Genomic DNA, 15,549 nt, shown 5'->3' with positions numbered 1-15,549 from the left:
CTTGTTGCATTTTCTTATACATAATTTGTATTTATTGGACAATGAATGATTCATTAGTATTTTGAGGTGTTTGACTTATAGGATTATTAAGCATTTTGATCTTCTTTGTAAGAGACAAGTGAATACATGAGATTCACTAACCTGTAAGTTTCCTTAAGTTGGGAGTTTACCTTGATCAACACAACTTCCCCACAAGCATGTCTTGAACTACAGAATCTTAGGTCAGCATTTTTAGTAGATAAAATGTAGCCTTTTACCATTATTTATCGGGCAGAAGCTATTTTAAAAGCTTGGCAAATGCACTGACACATAGGTCCTCTCTTACAGGTAAGAACACCTGTTAGTAGTTCCACCTGAATTTTCAGTACTGTTTTTAAATGCTTGTTTTAGAACCTTCATAAGAACAATTTGACTTCTTGGCTGAAGATCAACTAGAGAACACATGCACATTTAACTTACTGAATCATTACAGATAACTGGGGACAAAATGGCTACTGCCCTTTACATTGGCCTTCGTTATTACTTTAAAATATATATTCCAAAGATTTTTTTTCTTCAGCAAAATGTTTGAGGACAATACTTCTAACATAATCCTTTCGTGCTCGCTTCGGCAGCACATAGACTAAAATTGGAACGTAACATAATCCTTTCATTAAAACTTTAAAATCTTTACTTTTAAATAGTATTTGTCTCCTAATAGTTGAGTATATGTGCTAAAAATACATGAGAGGGTAATAATTAGTTTCAAGGTGGGAAAAACTTAGGTTGTTCATGGGAACAGAAAAATGAATTTGTAAAAACATTTTGCTTGAGGAAATACGAGATGAAAAATGCCACTGGTAGAATCTTTAGTCTGGAACAGGTTCTGCAGTCGTGGTGTTGTAAAGACCAATTTTTCTAAAGTAGTGCCTGATGAAATAAGGGAGACTAATGAAAGAAAATCACTGACTGGGCATCATGGTATACTTCGATATGTCTGCTGTGTTTGCGTGTCTAGGCCAACTTGTTCTTTTCTGTGTGACATTGGAGAAGTACTAGAAAATCCTTGGAATTAATTGAGTCATTAGCAGAAATAACTGTAATTGTTCACTTCATAGGGTATTCAGTTTTAACTAATCTAAAACCTTGTGTTTACCATGTTTAAACCTTAAACCGATTTTTGTCCCTATTTTTTGTAAGGAAATTGTTTTTAAACTACCTAAAACTTTGTGTTTTTAAGCACTTTTTATTCAAGTATACATTAAAGAAAAGTATACAAATTATAGGTTATAATGTTTGAAAGACCACTAATCACCACCAAGATCAAGAAAGACGTTACTGGCATCCCATAATGCTTCCTATGTGCCCCCCTCATCAGCACTCCTTCCCACCAAGTGACCACTGTCCCAACTTCCACAGCCATATGTAGGTTTTATTTATTTTTAAGTTTTATATAAATGGGATCTGAGAGTTTATATTCTTTTTGTGCAAGGCTTCTTTTCAATATAAGTTCTGTAACACATCAACAAATCCATGTAGCAATAATTATATCTTTTCATTGCACCATAATATGCCACCTTGCAAATATGCTGTAATTTATCCATTATGCAATTGATGGATGTATATTAGTTTTGTATTGCTGCTGTAACAAGTTACCACAATTTAGTGGCTTAAAACAATACAAATTTATGATCTTACCATTCTGGGGGTCAGAAGTCCAAAATCAGTCTTCCTGGGCTGAAATTAAGGTGTCAGCAGTGCTGATTTCTTTTGGAGGCTCCAGGGAGCATCTGTTTCCTTCCTTTCCAGCTTCTAGAGGCTGCTTGCATTCCTTGGGTTCCTGGCCCCTTCTCCAGCTTTGAGGTCAACCGCACAGCATTTTCAGCTGGGTGCTTCCATCACATGGCTTCTCACTCTGAACCCGCTGCCTCCCTCATGTCAGCATCCATGTGATTAACTTGGACCCACCTGAGCAATCCAATGTAAGCTCCCTCAACACTTCACTCTCCTTGCTAGCATGGTTTCTGAAGAGAAATTGGGCATCATTCTTTGCTCCTCCATAGGTTCTCCCCCCGCCTTTGGCTTCTTTCAAGGTTTTTTATCTTTGATTTTATGCAGTTTGATATGTTATGCCTAGGTGTAGTTTTTTGGAATTTATCCTCCATGTTCTGTGAACTTTCTGGATCTGTGGTTTAGTGTCTTGACATTAATTTGGGGGAAATTCTCAGTCATTATTGCTTCAAATATTTCCTCTGTTCCTTTCTTCTGTTATTTCCATTATATATATGTTACATCTTTGTAGTCCTACAGTTTTAGGATATTCTGTTCCTTGTCCCCTCCCCCTCCAGTCTTTTTCTCTTTGCTTTTTAGTTCTGGAAGTTTCTATTGTCACACGTATTGTCACCCAGAGATTCTTGACAAGCCATATCCTGTCAACTAATTAGCCCATGGAAAGCACTCTTCTTTTCTGTTAGTTTTTTTTTTTTTAACTCTAGCATTTCTTTTTTATTCTTAGAATTTCCATCTCTCTGCTTATTATTGCCCATCTGTTCTTGCATGTTGCCTACTTTTCCTGTTAGAGCCCTTAGCATATTAATCATAGATGTTTTAAATTCATGGCCTGATAATTCATCATCTTTGCCATATCTGAATCTGATTCTGATGCTTCATCTCTCTCTTCAAAATGCTTTTTGCCTTTTACTGTGCTTTGTAATTTTCTGTTGATAGCTGGACATGATGCACTGGGTATAAAGAACTCCAGTGAATAGACCGTTAGTAATTAAGGTGTTGCAGGGAGGGAAAGCATTCCCTAGTCCTGTAATTAGGTCTCAGTGAGCCTGCACCCGTGGGCTGTGAACTTCACAAGTCTTTCCCAGACCCCATCTCCACCCCCAAGCCCTTGCACCTTAGGTGGGACAGGACGGCTAGATGGGGAACACCAGGGGATTTTTCTCTGATTTTTCCATTTGAGATCCTGGTAGAGCTCCTGGAGGTAAAACTCACAAAAGTGTGAGGAACCCCCTGTGACTGAGGGTTTTTAACTCAGAGACTTGCCTACTCTGAGTCTCCAGCAACTTGTCAATTACAGTTCAGACTTTCTTAGCCCAGAACTGTCTCCCTCAGAGGTTTCTGCTTGGGAGTTTCTAGTTAGGCAAGTTGTTATTCTGTGTCCACTTGCCAATCTCCAATCCTGGGAACAGGAGTTGGCCCTGGGACCTCACTTCTCTGACAAATGGAGTTGATTTTTCAGTTCAGCCTTTTGCTTGTTAGAGAGATGACTTCCAAACTCCTTACTTGATGGCTTGGAAAGTGGATGTCTCATTTCTCCCTCTCAAAATCTAAGCACATCTACAAAAGTCCCTTTGCCAAACAAGGTAACCTTCCCAGGTCCCCAGGGATTAGGATATGGACACCTTTGTAGGCTCATCATTAAGCGTCCCTACAAAATGTTAGCAACTTTAAGCTTTTCAATTACTATTATGAATTGTGCTGTTACGAACACTCTCAAATGTGTCTGGTGCGAAATACATTTCTATGGAGTATATATGTAGATGTGGATTGCTGGGTCCATAGGCTAAGTGTATATTCAGCTCTAGTAGATAATGCCAAATGGTTTTTCCAAAAAGGCTGTAAGAATTTCCATTCCTGGGAGAAGATACTTACAAATGATATATCTAATAAGTCTAGTATCCGGATTATATAAAGAATTATTACAACTCAAGACAAGTAACCTAAAGTTAAAATGGCCAAAGGATTTGAATAGACATTTCCCAAAAAAGAAAAAAAAAACACAAATGACAAGCGCAAGGAAAGATGTTTATTCTCATTTGTGGTTGGGGAAATGCAAACCAAACCACAATGAAATACCACTTCACAACCAAAATAAAAAATGAGTGTTGGCAAAGATGTGGAGAAATTAGAACCCCATACATTGCTGGTGGGAATATAAAATGTAAAATGGCAACCACTTTGGGGAACAATGTGGTGGTTCCTCATAAGGGTATACACATAGTTACCATATGACCCAGCAATGCCACTCCTAGATAAATACCCCACAGAATGAGGACATATGTCCTCACAGAAACTCATATACAAATGGTTATAAGCAGCATTATTCATAATAGCGACAAGATGCAAAGAACCCAAACACCTATCAACAGACAAATGGATAAACAAAATGTGGCATATCCTACAATGGAATATTTTTCAGCTATAAAAAGGAATGAGGTATTGATACATGCTACAACATGGATAAACCTTGAAAACATAAGTGAAAAGCTAGTCAATAAAGTCACAATACAGGATTCCATTTATGCAAAATTTCCAGGATGGGCAAATGCATTGAGACAAAGTAGATTAGTAGTCTGTCTTTCATTTTAGACATGCTGGCAGATATACAGTAGGATTTTCTAGTGGTTTTAATTGTATTTCCTTGATAAGTAATGAAATTAAGCATGTTTCATGTTTATTGGCCATATAGATCCCCTCTTTTGTAGAGTACCTGTTCAGGAGCCTTAGGAGTCTTGTCCTTTTTATTTTCTCTTTCTTTTTTGGGAGGGGAGAGGGGTGGGAGGAAGGTGAGGGGGAAACTATCTCTGACTTTTTCTCACTGACTCAGTCTTCACATATTCATGATGCTAGTCCTTGTCAGTATGTATTGTAAATATCATCTCTCATTTTGTGGTTTGTCTTTTCACCCTCTTATTGGTATCTTCTGAGGAATAGGAGTTACTGATTTTAATGTTCCATCTGTCAGCTTTTCTTTATGGTTTTTGCTTTTATGACCTATTTTAAAGAAATCTTTACCTTCAAGGTGATGATATTCCATGATTTTTTTTTCTAAAAGATTTATTGTTTTACTTTTCTACAGTCCTGGGATTGATTTCTATGCATGGTGTGAAGTAGGGAACAAGATTCTTTTTTTTTTTTCCTTTACCATGGGTATTCAATTAGTTCAGTACCATTGTTGGGAAAATCATCCTTTTTCATCCTTTTTCACCTCACTGCAGTGCCCCTTTGTTCATAATTTGTCCATTTATGTGTACTTCTGTTTCTGGACTTTCTATTCTCTTCCATTTGCCAGTTTGCCTATAATTTACCAATACTACAGTCTCAATTTCTGTCCTTTATCTGGTAATCAAGTCCTCCAGTGTTGTTTTTCCTTAAGATTGTTTTTGCTATTCTTGACTCTTTGCATTCCCATATAAACTTTAGAATTAACTGGTCCATTGACACACACACACACACACACTCTGCATTTTGATTGAGATTGCATTGAATTTATATATCAATTTGGGGTTCATTTGTCATCTTTAAAACATCTTCCAAACTATGCGCAGGAATATCCTTCCACTTACATAGATTTTCTTTAGTTTCTCCTGGCAATATTTATATTTTTCAATGTATCATCTTGCACCTCCTGTTGGTAGATTATTTTTTCCAGTGAATTTTTTGATGCTATCATAAATGACATCCTTTTAAAATTTCATTTTATTTGTTGCTGGTGTATAGAAACACATCTTTTTCATATTATCCAGAAACCTTATTCAAATCCCTTTATTAATGTAATATTTCATGTATAATTTATTATGGATTTTTCTACATAGAATTATGTCATCTGCAAATAATTAGTTTTATTTCCTCCTTTTTAATGTTGTCTTGGTTTATGACACCTGTACACCAATATAGAATACTATAGAACCAATGAGAGGAAGCATCTTTATCTTGTTCCCCATCTCAGAGTGAAAGATTTTAATATTCCACTATTAAGTGTATTTGCTGCGTGTTTTTTTTGTAGATACTCTATCAAAGAAAGAAAGTTCTCTTCTTTCCTAGTTACTTTATATCATGAGTTTTATCATGAATGAGTGTTGAATTTTATAAACTGTTTTTTCTTTATTGAAATAATCATTTTTTTCTGTTAATGGTATCATTTACATTCCCTTTTAAGAATATTAAGCCAACTTTGTATTCCTGAAATAAATCTAACTTGATCTTGATGTATTAGTTTTATTATATTGCTGGATTTGGTTTGTTAACATTTTGTTAGGATTTTGCATCATGCACCCGAGGAAGATTGGCCTGTAATTTTTATTTCTCATCATGTTTTTGTCAGTGTTTGATATTAAGATTATGTTGACCTCATAAATCAAGTTGGGGAGTATTCTCTTTTTGTATTCTTTGTAAAGAGTTTATGAAAGATTGGTGTAAATCTTGTCAATTTGTTTCTTTAAAACTATCCAACATTTATAAGGCCCTTTGTGGAAATTAACAATAACCCAAATGGTAATGTCCATTACAGTTTTCTTATTTGGGCTTCATTTTTCAGAGAAATTACTTTTTCAGTTTGCAAAATGCCAGAATATGGGAATTCCTCCTTCATGTAGCACCTTATGTATGTCTGTACCAAACCGTTGTTCCCTATGCTGAAATAGGATGACAGTCGACATCAGGGAATTCTTGCTGAATGTTTAAGTCTTCTCATATGATCATAGTTATTTTAGGGAATTTTGGGAAAAATTATTATCCATACATACAATAAAAAATACAAAGTAATGTGAAGAAGTACATGGATTCAAGAATATTTTTAAATATACTGCTCAGTCAGATAACTAGAGAATAGATGGATATGATCATACTTAGAGAAATAATAGTTGTTACTATCCAATTTCTAGCAGTATGGCTACATAGAGGCATATACACACACATATATACACACACACACACACACATTTGGGGCAGAGTAGTACCTTGAACCCATTGTATCACCAAAATCTTAGAATTAGCTGGCGACAATTCTTTCCTGTCTTCTCTTGGGTTAAGATTTTTTCTAAAATTCAAATACCACAATTCTCCAATTTTTTGTCATGGGACTCCTTTATACTTGTGCTTAATAAGGAGATTCCAAAGAATTAATTACATGGGTCACATTAAAAAAAATAATAGTAATATGGGTCATATTTATCTATATTTGCCATATGATAAATAAAAACTGGAATTTTTAAAATATTCATTTATAAATAACAATAGTAAATCTATTACATGTTAAAGAACATTTTTATAGAAAATAACTTTTACAAAACATGTATTGAGAAAAGTGTCATTGTTTTATGTTTTTACAAATTTTTTTAATGTCTAGCTTAATAGAAGACAGCTAGATTCTAATATCTGCTGTATTACATCTGATGTCATATGTTGTTTGTTGAATTCTATGAAGAAAATGCCGCCTTACAGGGCGCCTGGGTGGTTCAGTCGGTTAAGCAACTGCCTTCGGCTCAGGTCATGATCCTGGAGTCCTGGGATCGAGTCCCGCATCGGGCTCCCTGCTCAGCAGGGAGTCTGCTTCTCCCTCTGACCCTCTTCCCTCTCGTGCTCTCTCTCTCTCATTCTCTCTCTCAAATAAATAAATAAAATCTTAAAAAAAAAAAAAGAAAAAGAAAATGCAGCCTTACAAATACATAGGTGGAAAAGCTAGGGGTATTTTAATAGCTCTTCCAGATAATTGTAGATTTTCTTTTTGTTTCTAAAACTCAACAAGTTGTTTTATAAAGGTCAATTGCAGTGTGGAATGCATGGATCTGTCTTGCACTTTGAATGGATTTTCCCCCTATGTGATTTTATAATATTATTCATTGATCTTTAGAAAACACCAGTTCACTGAGTTAGAGTTCTTCCAAGTATTGACATGTCTTATAGCATATCAAACAAATCACATTTTTAGTATTATTACTGATCTCTCTAGAAAAGTTGGACATGGGGTGCCTGAGTGGCTCAATCAGTTAAGTGTCTGCTTTTGGCTCAGGTCATGGCCTCTGGGTCCTGAGATCAAGCTCCATGTTGGGCTTCCTGCTCAGTGGGGAGTCTGCTTTTCCCTCTGCCCCTCCCCCTGCTCATGCTTGTGCTCTTTCTCTCTCCCCTCAAATAAATAAAATATTAAAAAAAAAAAAAGAAAAGTTTGAATGAAACTGTCAGGCTCAGTGACAGATACAAGTTTTCCAAAATTCTCATTTTCTCTGGAAAGTTCAAATTTTATCAATGAGTGAATACCATCAGTTGTATTCCTTGTACTGTCAGGCTCTCTCCATATTTGAGAAAATGCCTGCCAGATACTGATGTCTGAAAAACCAGTTGGCCTATAAGTAGTTCTTTCAAGTAAATATGGTGAAATAAAGTGGCTAGTTCAGCTTATAACTATTCAATAGCACAAATGCTTTTCCTTGAAACATTATTTACTTCAGGACAGAGCAGAAGTAATGTATGTACACCTCCCATTTCCTTATACAGAATTTGAAATAAGACTGGTACCAAATGGTTACAACTTAATAAAACAAATAATTTTCACTTATCAAGGGAATTCTCAAGTGAAATTGGGTTTGTTTGTTTTTTTCACACGTAGTGGTGAAGAGTACAATGACCACAAATTCCGTTTGGCGCTACTGCCTTGCTTCGGGCTGGAATGCCAGTAGTTTTGTTCCACCAGCAGTGCAAACAACTGTCCACACAATGAAAAAGGCAAATGACCTCTTGGTAGTCTTATAAGAATAGTTTTGACCTCACAGAACCCTGGCAAAGGTCTCAAGACCTCTAGGGGTCCTCTGATCACCCTGAGAACTGCTGTTATAATCCAAAGTCAAATTACTCCTTTGATTTTGCCCCATGTTGGCTTAGAATTTAAAACAAGGCTTTGATTCAGAAGTTTTGGTTGATATACTGTAGAATGTGACTCTTCCAGGCATTTTCTATTGAAATGTTTTCTGTCTGTAACGCCACAACTTTGCCATAGTTAGCCGAGTTAGTCTTGTATTGGTCTGTGTTTTGTGGGCATGCACTCTGCCCTCTCCAAGTTTTGCTCACACAGAAAGTACTATTTAGATGGTAGGTGATGACCACATCTTTTGCTGCTCTACCACGGCTTGATATTTGGAGCACATTTAACCTTCAAGTTTTATTGTATAGACTTACTTCAGCACTGCTCTACAGGATGTCTGAGCATCTTAGCCACCACCTCCATGAGAACCTTAATGTACAGGACTTGCAGTGCCAAGACACTGTGGAAAGAGCCAGAAGAGCTGGGCTACCCCATTCACTAATCACATGACCGTGGAAGAGGCGTTTGTTGTCCTGAAGCCTTGGTTTCATCATCTGGATGGTGGCGAGGACAACCTGCTCAGGTGTAGTTACAAGTGAGGATAAACAAGATGGAGGGTGTAGAGGTGCCATATGAACTGTAAAGTGTACACAAATTTAAATTTTTATCGCCATGGAGGAAGGCGTTTTATTTTATTTTATTTTATTTTTTAAAGATTTTATTTATTTGACAGAGAGAGACACAGCGAGAGCAGGAACACAAGCGGGGCGAGTGGGAGAGGGAGAAGCAGGCTTCCCGCGGAGCCGGGCTCGATCCCTGGACCCTGGGATCATGACCTGAGCCGAAGGCAGACGCTTAACGACTGAGCCACCCAGGCGTCCCAGGAAGGCATTTTAATTTACATAAACTTCATATATACTAGTCCGATGCATAAATGATTCAAGCGAGCATTTTTAGATATTACCCTAAATGTATTAGTGTAATTAGACCACTTCTGAAAAGCCTGCTGCCTTGTGTGCTTGTTTCTAAAAAAAAAAAGATTTTATATATATATGTATATATATATATATGTAATAATACTAGATCAACTGCTAGCTGTTTGTAAAGATGAAATTAGATCCATACCTGACATCAGTCACAAGAATAAACTCCAAATGTATCAGACCTAAATATAAAATATGAAACCATACAAGTCCTAAAATAAAATAGAAAATTCTTTTACATCTGAGAGGAAAAAGGCTTTCTAACTTTAATTCAATCCACATGTAATAAAAAAAATTTAAATTCAAGTACATAAAAATGATTGAAGAATACACAATGACAAAAAGCACCATAACAGAGCCAAAAGGTGAATAAAAATGTAGAGAGAGAATATTTGTAATATATCACAGATAAAGAGTTAATATTCCTAATACAGGAAGAACTCTTAAAATAGACGTGGGGAACCAAAATCCCTATAGAATATAAATAAATAGGTAAAAGACATGAACAGACAAGTAAAAAATAATATGAAAATAGTCCTTGAACATATATAAATATGTTTAACTCTGCCTAGGAAGAAATGCAAATCAAAACTACCCTGAAATATTATTTCTTCCTATTAGAATGAGAAAAATTCAAAAACTTGACAACACTTTGTTGGAGAGGTGATGCAGAAATAAACGTATTGGGGCACCTGGGTGGCTCAGTCCTTGGGCGTCTGCCTTCCGCTCGGGCCCTGATGCCAGGGTCCTGGGATCGAGCCCCACATCGGGCTCCCTGCTCAGTGGGAAGCCTGCTTCTCCCTCTCCCACTCCCCCTGCTTATGTTCCCTCTCTCGATATGTCTCTCTTTGTCAAATAAATAAATAAAATCTTAAAAAAAAAAAAGAAAAAAGAAATAGATGTATTCAGTCACGGCTCCTGGGAGTACCAAACAGCTTTACCTCTAGTGAGGGACATTTGCCGTATTTAATGAAACTACACACTCAAACTCAGCAATCTTGGAACTTACCCTAAACTTTCATATCTGACAATACAAAAATAGTATTCACACAGTTATTCAGTGTGGCATTATTTGTAATTGCAAAGTATTGGAAACAACCTAAATGCCTGTACATGGAAAATTGGATGAATAAACTGCAGGACAACCACACAATGGTGTACTATGCAATTATTCAGAAAAAAAAAATGAAGCTGGTTTCCATGAAATGATACTTCCAGGATGGTATCTGTCTTTTTCCACTGAAGAGACACAGGAAAGATCACCAGAAACAATCACAATTTGTTACCTGTGGAGGGTGGTTGGGTGGAATGAGATGGAAGATATAAAGGCTAAGCAGCACTTCTCTAAATACACCCTTTTGTATGTTTTTCCTTTGAGATCTTTGTTAATTTTTCACATTTTCAAAAAATAATATTTAGGGGCACCTGGGTGGCTCAGTGGTTAAGTGTCTGCCTTCAGCTCAGGTCATGATCCCAGGGTCCTGGGCTCGAGCCCCGCATCGGGCTCCCTGCTCAGCGGGAAGCCTGCTTCTCCCTCTCCCACTCCCCCTGCTTGTGTTCCCTCTCTCGCTGTGTCTCTCTCTGTCAAATAAATAAAATCTTAAAATAAAAAAGAGTCTGGCATTCTGTTTAAAAATAATAATAATCATATTTAATCAACAACGATGAAAAAACTCTAAGACGGGGGCGACTGGGTGGTGCAGTTGGTTGAACATCTGACTCTTGATTTTGGCTCAGATTGTGATCTCAGGGTCCTGGGACCGAGCTCCACACTGGGCTCCATGCTCATCCGAGAGTCGGCTTGCCCCTTTCCCTCTGTCCCTCCCCTGCTCACATGCTCTCTCGGTCTCTAAAATAAATAAATCTTTAAGAAACAAAACAAAAAACCTCTAAGAGGGTTTTCTTTTTTTTTTTTAAGATTTTATTTGTTTGAGAGAGAGAGAGAGAGCATATGAGAGGGGGGAGGGTCAGAGGGAGAAGCAGACTCCCTGCTGAGCAGGGAGCCCGATGCGGGACTCAATCCTGGGACTCCAGGATAATGACCCGAGCTGAAGGCAGTCGCCCAACCAACTGAGCCACCCAGGCACCCCTCTAAGACGGTTTTCTATAATCTTTAATGACACCATGGGCTATGAGGGAAAGTCTTGTGTTAAGGGTTGCCTTGTGATGACAGGGACTCCCTGTAATCCAAATCCCAAACTGGATCCCACCTTCTCTTTCCCCCGGTCAAAATCTTCTACCCTTCTTCATCACATCTGTCACCCAACTAATCAAGCTGTCCTGTACTAAAATACCCAACTGATGGGGCACCTGGGTGACTCAGTCAGTTAAGCATCTGCCTTTGGCTCAGGTCATAATCCCAGGGTCCTGGGATGGAGTCCCACATTGAGATCCCTGTTCAGTAGGGAGCCTGCTTTTCCCTCTACCCCTCCCCCCTGCTCGTGATCTCTTTTTCTCAAATAAATAAACAAATAAATAAAATCTTAAAAAAAAAATACCCAACTGATAATGAGAGCAAACAGGCTAAGTGATCCATGGTGTCCACCTCGCCCCCCAAGCCAAATACCACTGTGGAATTAACTCCCTGCAGAGGGCAGAAACCGTCGACCAAAAAGCATTATTAACATTCCTTTGCCCTTGCAGCCCTCTGCTGGTAATAAATTAAATGTGGAGACTGACCTTGTTGATTGCTTATCCTCTCTATTCTAGTTTTGTTGGGAGAGGAACTTGATAAGCTATCACCCCAAGAAGATCTCCGATCCAAACTTTTCTTCGCATACCTGGCATCGTTGTCCACTCTGCAATGTTTGGAAATGTTGGCAAGGAAAACGTAAGACTTTTTCTTTGCCTTCCATAGCACCACTTCCTGTGTTCTCCTGCTGTCTATAAAAACCCCTTTATTTCTCTGCCTCCTCCTTACCTTCTCTCTCCCACCCCCTCCGAAGTTCTAGCCTGAATCCTTTTCTTTCTATAGGAGCTTCCCCTTAACATTTGTATGGTTCTGTCAGTTCTATGTGTATCCCCCAAATGCCTTATTCCAATGCTCTAGATCCATATTTAAAACAACTTATCAGGAACTCTACTTTATGCCCTCTGCCCCTGAAACCTCTGTCCTAATCAGAGTTCTTCATCTTCCTTTTGTTAAGATAAATGATCCAAAACCTGGAAATAAGGCAAACGGATTATTGAGTGCCCTTTCCATGTCATACTAGAGGAGTGTTCTCAAAGTATGGTCTTAGACCAGCAGCATCAGGCATCACCTGGGAACTTGTTAGAAATGTAAATTCTTGGGTTCTACTCAAGATCTACCAAGGAGAAAACTGTGGAGGAGGGGCCCAGAAGTCTGTGGTTTAACAAGCCCTCCAGTGAGTATGATGATCACTCAAGTTCGAGAAATACTGAACAGGAACGCAGCTGGCGAACTATGAGCCAAATCCAGCCCGATGCCTGTTTTCATGAAGTTTTCTGGATTATGACGGCGTTATGGCATTTAATTCTGTATCATTCATGGCTGCTTTCACTCTATAACAGCAGGATTGAGTTGAGTGGTTGCGACAGAGACTTATACGTCCTTCATAATCCGAAAGACTTACTATCTGGCCCTTTACAGAAAAAGTTTGCCAATCCCTAGACCAGCAACACATCATCTACCAAACCATCTTACGGGTCACTGTTGGTTGAAAGATAATTTTATGTGACTTACTATTTATTACTGAGTTGGACCCAGAGTCTGTGCAGTTAGGTGTTAGTTATAGAAGATTGATAAGCCACAAATGATGTTTGCTGAGAGAGGTGAAAATGATTTCTCTCTGCTAGAGTTCATCACAAAGGCAACAATTTTATTGGCCTTGTAGAAGGTTAGTCAATTTTGAGTCTAACCTACTAACCATATTCCAGCATTTTTTCCCTATCACTGTATATTTTTAAACACTGTACATCCATCCATATGTATGCAGATATGCAGATACACACATACCCCGGTCTCTCACATCCTCCTCTGAACCAGTTTTACTTTCTCCTGATGACTTTACTAATAAAGTAAATCTTTGAAGCCTGCTTACTGTATACTTGTATGAGAGTCATCTTTTTAATTCTTTGAAATTTATACTTTGACACTGACAAGGGTTAACGCCTCCTTCCTCTTCAAACAAACCGGTCTCCAAATCTCACTGATTTTACCTCCCACAGCTTCTCTTCAAGCCATTCTCTCTCCTCTATTTCTATGACTTACTTTCTGAGTTGAAGCTCCTGTCCCTCTTTCCTGAACTTTTATAACAGCCCCTACCTGGCTCTTTGTAACCTATCCAGTCTACATCAGGCTGCTAGAAAAACATCCCCAAGGAAGAACTCTGGTCATTTTACTTCCCTAACCTAAAACCTTTTGGTGGTTCTTCACTGTTCAACAATAAAGGAAAGCCCTAGTTCTTTAGCCTGATTTTTAAGGCCGTCCAATATTTGACTCCAAGCTTGTGTTCCTTGACTCCTCTTTGTCTTTCCTTCCTTCCATTCTCTGTGCCTGTGTGCATTTTCTTTGCTTTCCTTCCTATTGCCCCTCTGCCTACAGTGTCCTCCATCCTGTTTGCTGCATATCCAAACCTAAATATCCTTTAACCCCCAGCTTGAAACTCCACCACACTGATCCTTTAGTTGCAAGTGATTTCTCTCTGCATTCCCAGCACATTTAATGTGTATCTCTTTTATGGCAAATATCACTTTCTGTTTTATGACATGGTCCTTTATGGAAATTTCTGTGGCCTTATTGTAGGACTTCATCTGTGATTCAACTTTGTATCCACGTTATTGCCTAACTGTGGTAAAACAGATAAGAAAGCCAGTAAAAGTTTTTGAGTAGGGGCTGCTGAAAAATCAAAATCTCAACTGAAAAAAGTAGCACCAAATTATTTTTTGAATGTCTAAAATCTCATCAAAGTATATTTTCCCAAACTATCACTTTTTGTGAATGTTTCCTATTCCTCATTTAAAAACATATTAACCATATAATATTGAAGGAGAAAAATGAATATTCTTCAAAACTTCAATGAGCCTTCCTTTTTTCTCTTTGGTATATCTTTTCTCCATAAATAAGATTTCTCATTTTGCTGTGGCATGTAACTATTCAGTGTTGTTTATTCATGAACAAACATGACAGTTTTCCTAGCGGATGCACCCATCAAATGGGGTCCCTAATACAAGTGTTTGTTCATGAAGCCCTAAACTCTTTAGCTGGTCTTTTATTAAGAAAACTTAAGCAATGCACAGTTGTTGTTGTTTTTTTTAACTGGGAGGAATATTAGTGCCTTAGTCTAATTGATTTGGACACCCCTAAATCAATCAGGACAAAGGAAATTATGGTACATCTGCTGTCTCCTTCATAATGGCTTTCATTCTTATCACACCATAAAACAGTGTTCCTTCATATGCATGGATTTCTCACCAGTATCTTCTGGAGAGCTAGTTACAAAAGTATATCCCCAAGACCCACCCAAATTCAGAAACTTTGGGGCAGATCTCCAAGAATCTTTATTTTTAGTTAACCTCCCAGATGATTCTTAGGCATCCCCAAGTTTGTGAATCATGAGCTGAATTTTTATCCTCTTTTGAATTCAAAGAGAAGTAGAGACCCCCTAGAGCATTGCCCAAGTGCACCTTAAATAAACCGAGAGGGTTGTGAGAAGCTGTCCATCTTTTCTCCTTGCTCAAAGTTTTTAAACAAAACTTCCCCTCAGTATTTTATCTTGAAAATGTTCAAACATGCAGAAAAGTTGAATTAAGAAACCAGCACAGTAGTCACCCATATACTACCCCGTTAACATGTTACAGCGGTTGCTTTAACACAAGCTTATTCTTTTATCCTTCTCTCTGCTCCTCTACTGTCTTACTTTTTTGGATGAATTTCAAAGTAAAATTCAGACCTCGGTAATGTCTGATTTGGGATTATGGCGACTTGAAGAACAACAGGGCAGTGAGTCCTTGGAGCCCTGGTGAAAACACAGTGGCTTC

This window comes from Callorhinus ursinus, unplaced genomic scaffold (genome assembly GCF_003265705.2).
Source record: "Callorhinus ursinus isolate GAN/ISIS: 27379988/994484 unplaced genomic scaffold, GSC_fseal_2.0 scaffold1, whole genome shotgun sequence".
Classification (NCBI taxonomy): Eukaryota; Metazoa; Chordata; class Mammalia; order Carnivora; family Otariidae; genus Callorhinus; species Callorhinus ursinus.
This window is presented reverse-complemented; position numbering follows the sequence as displayed.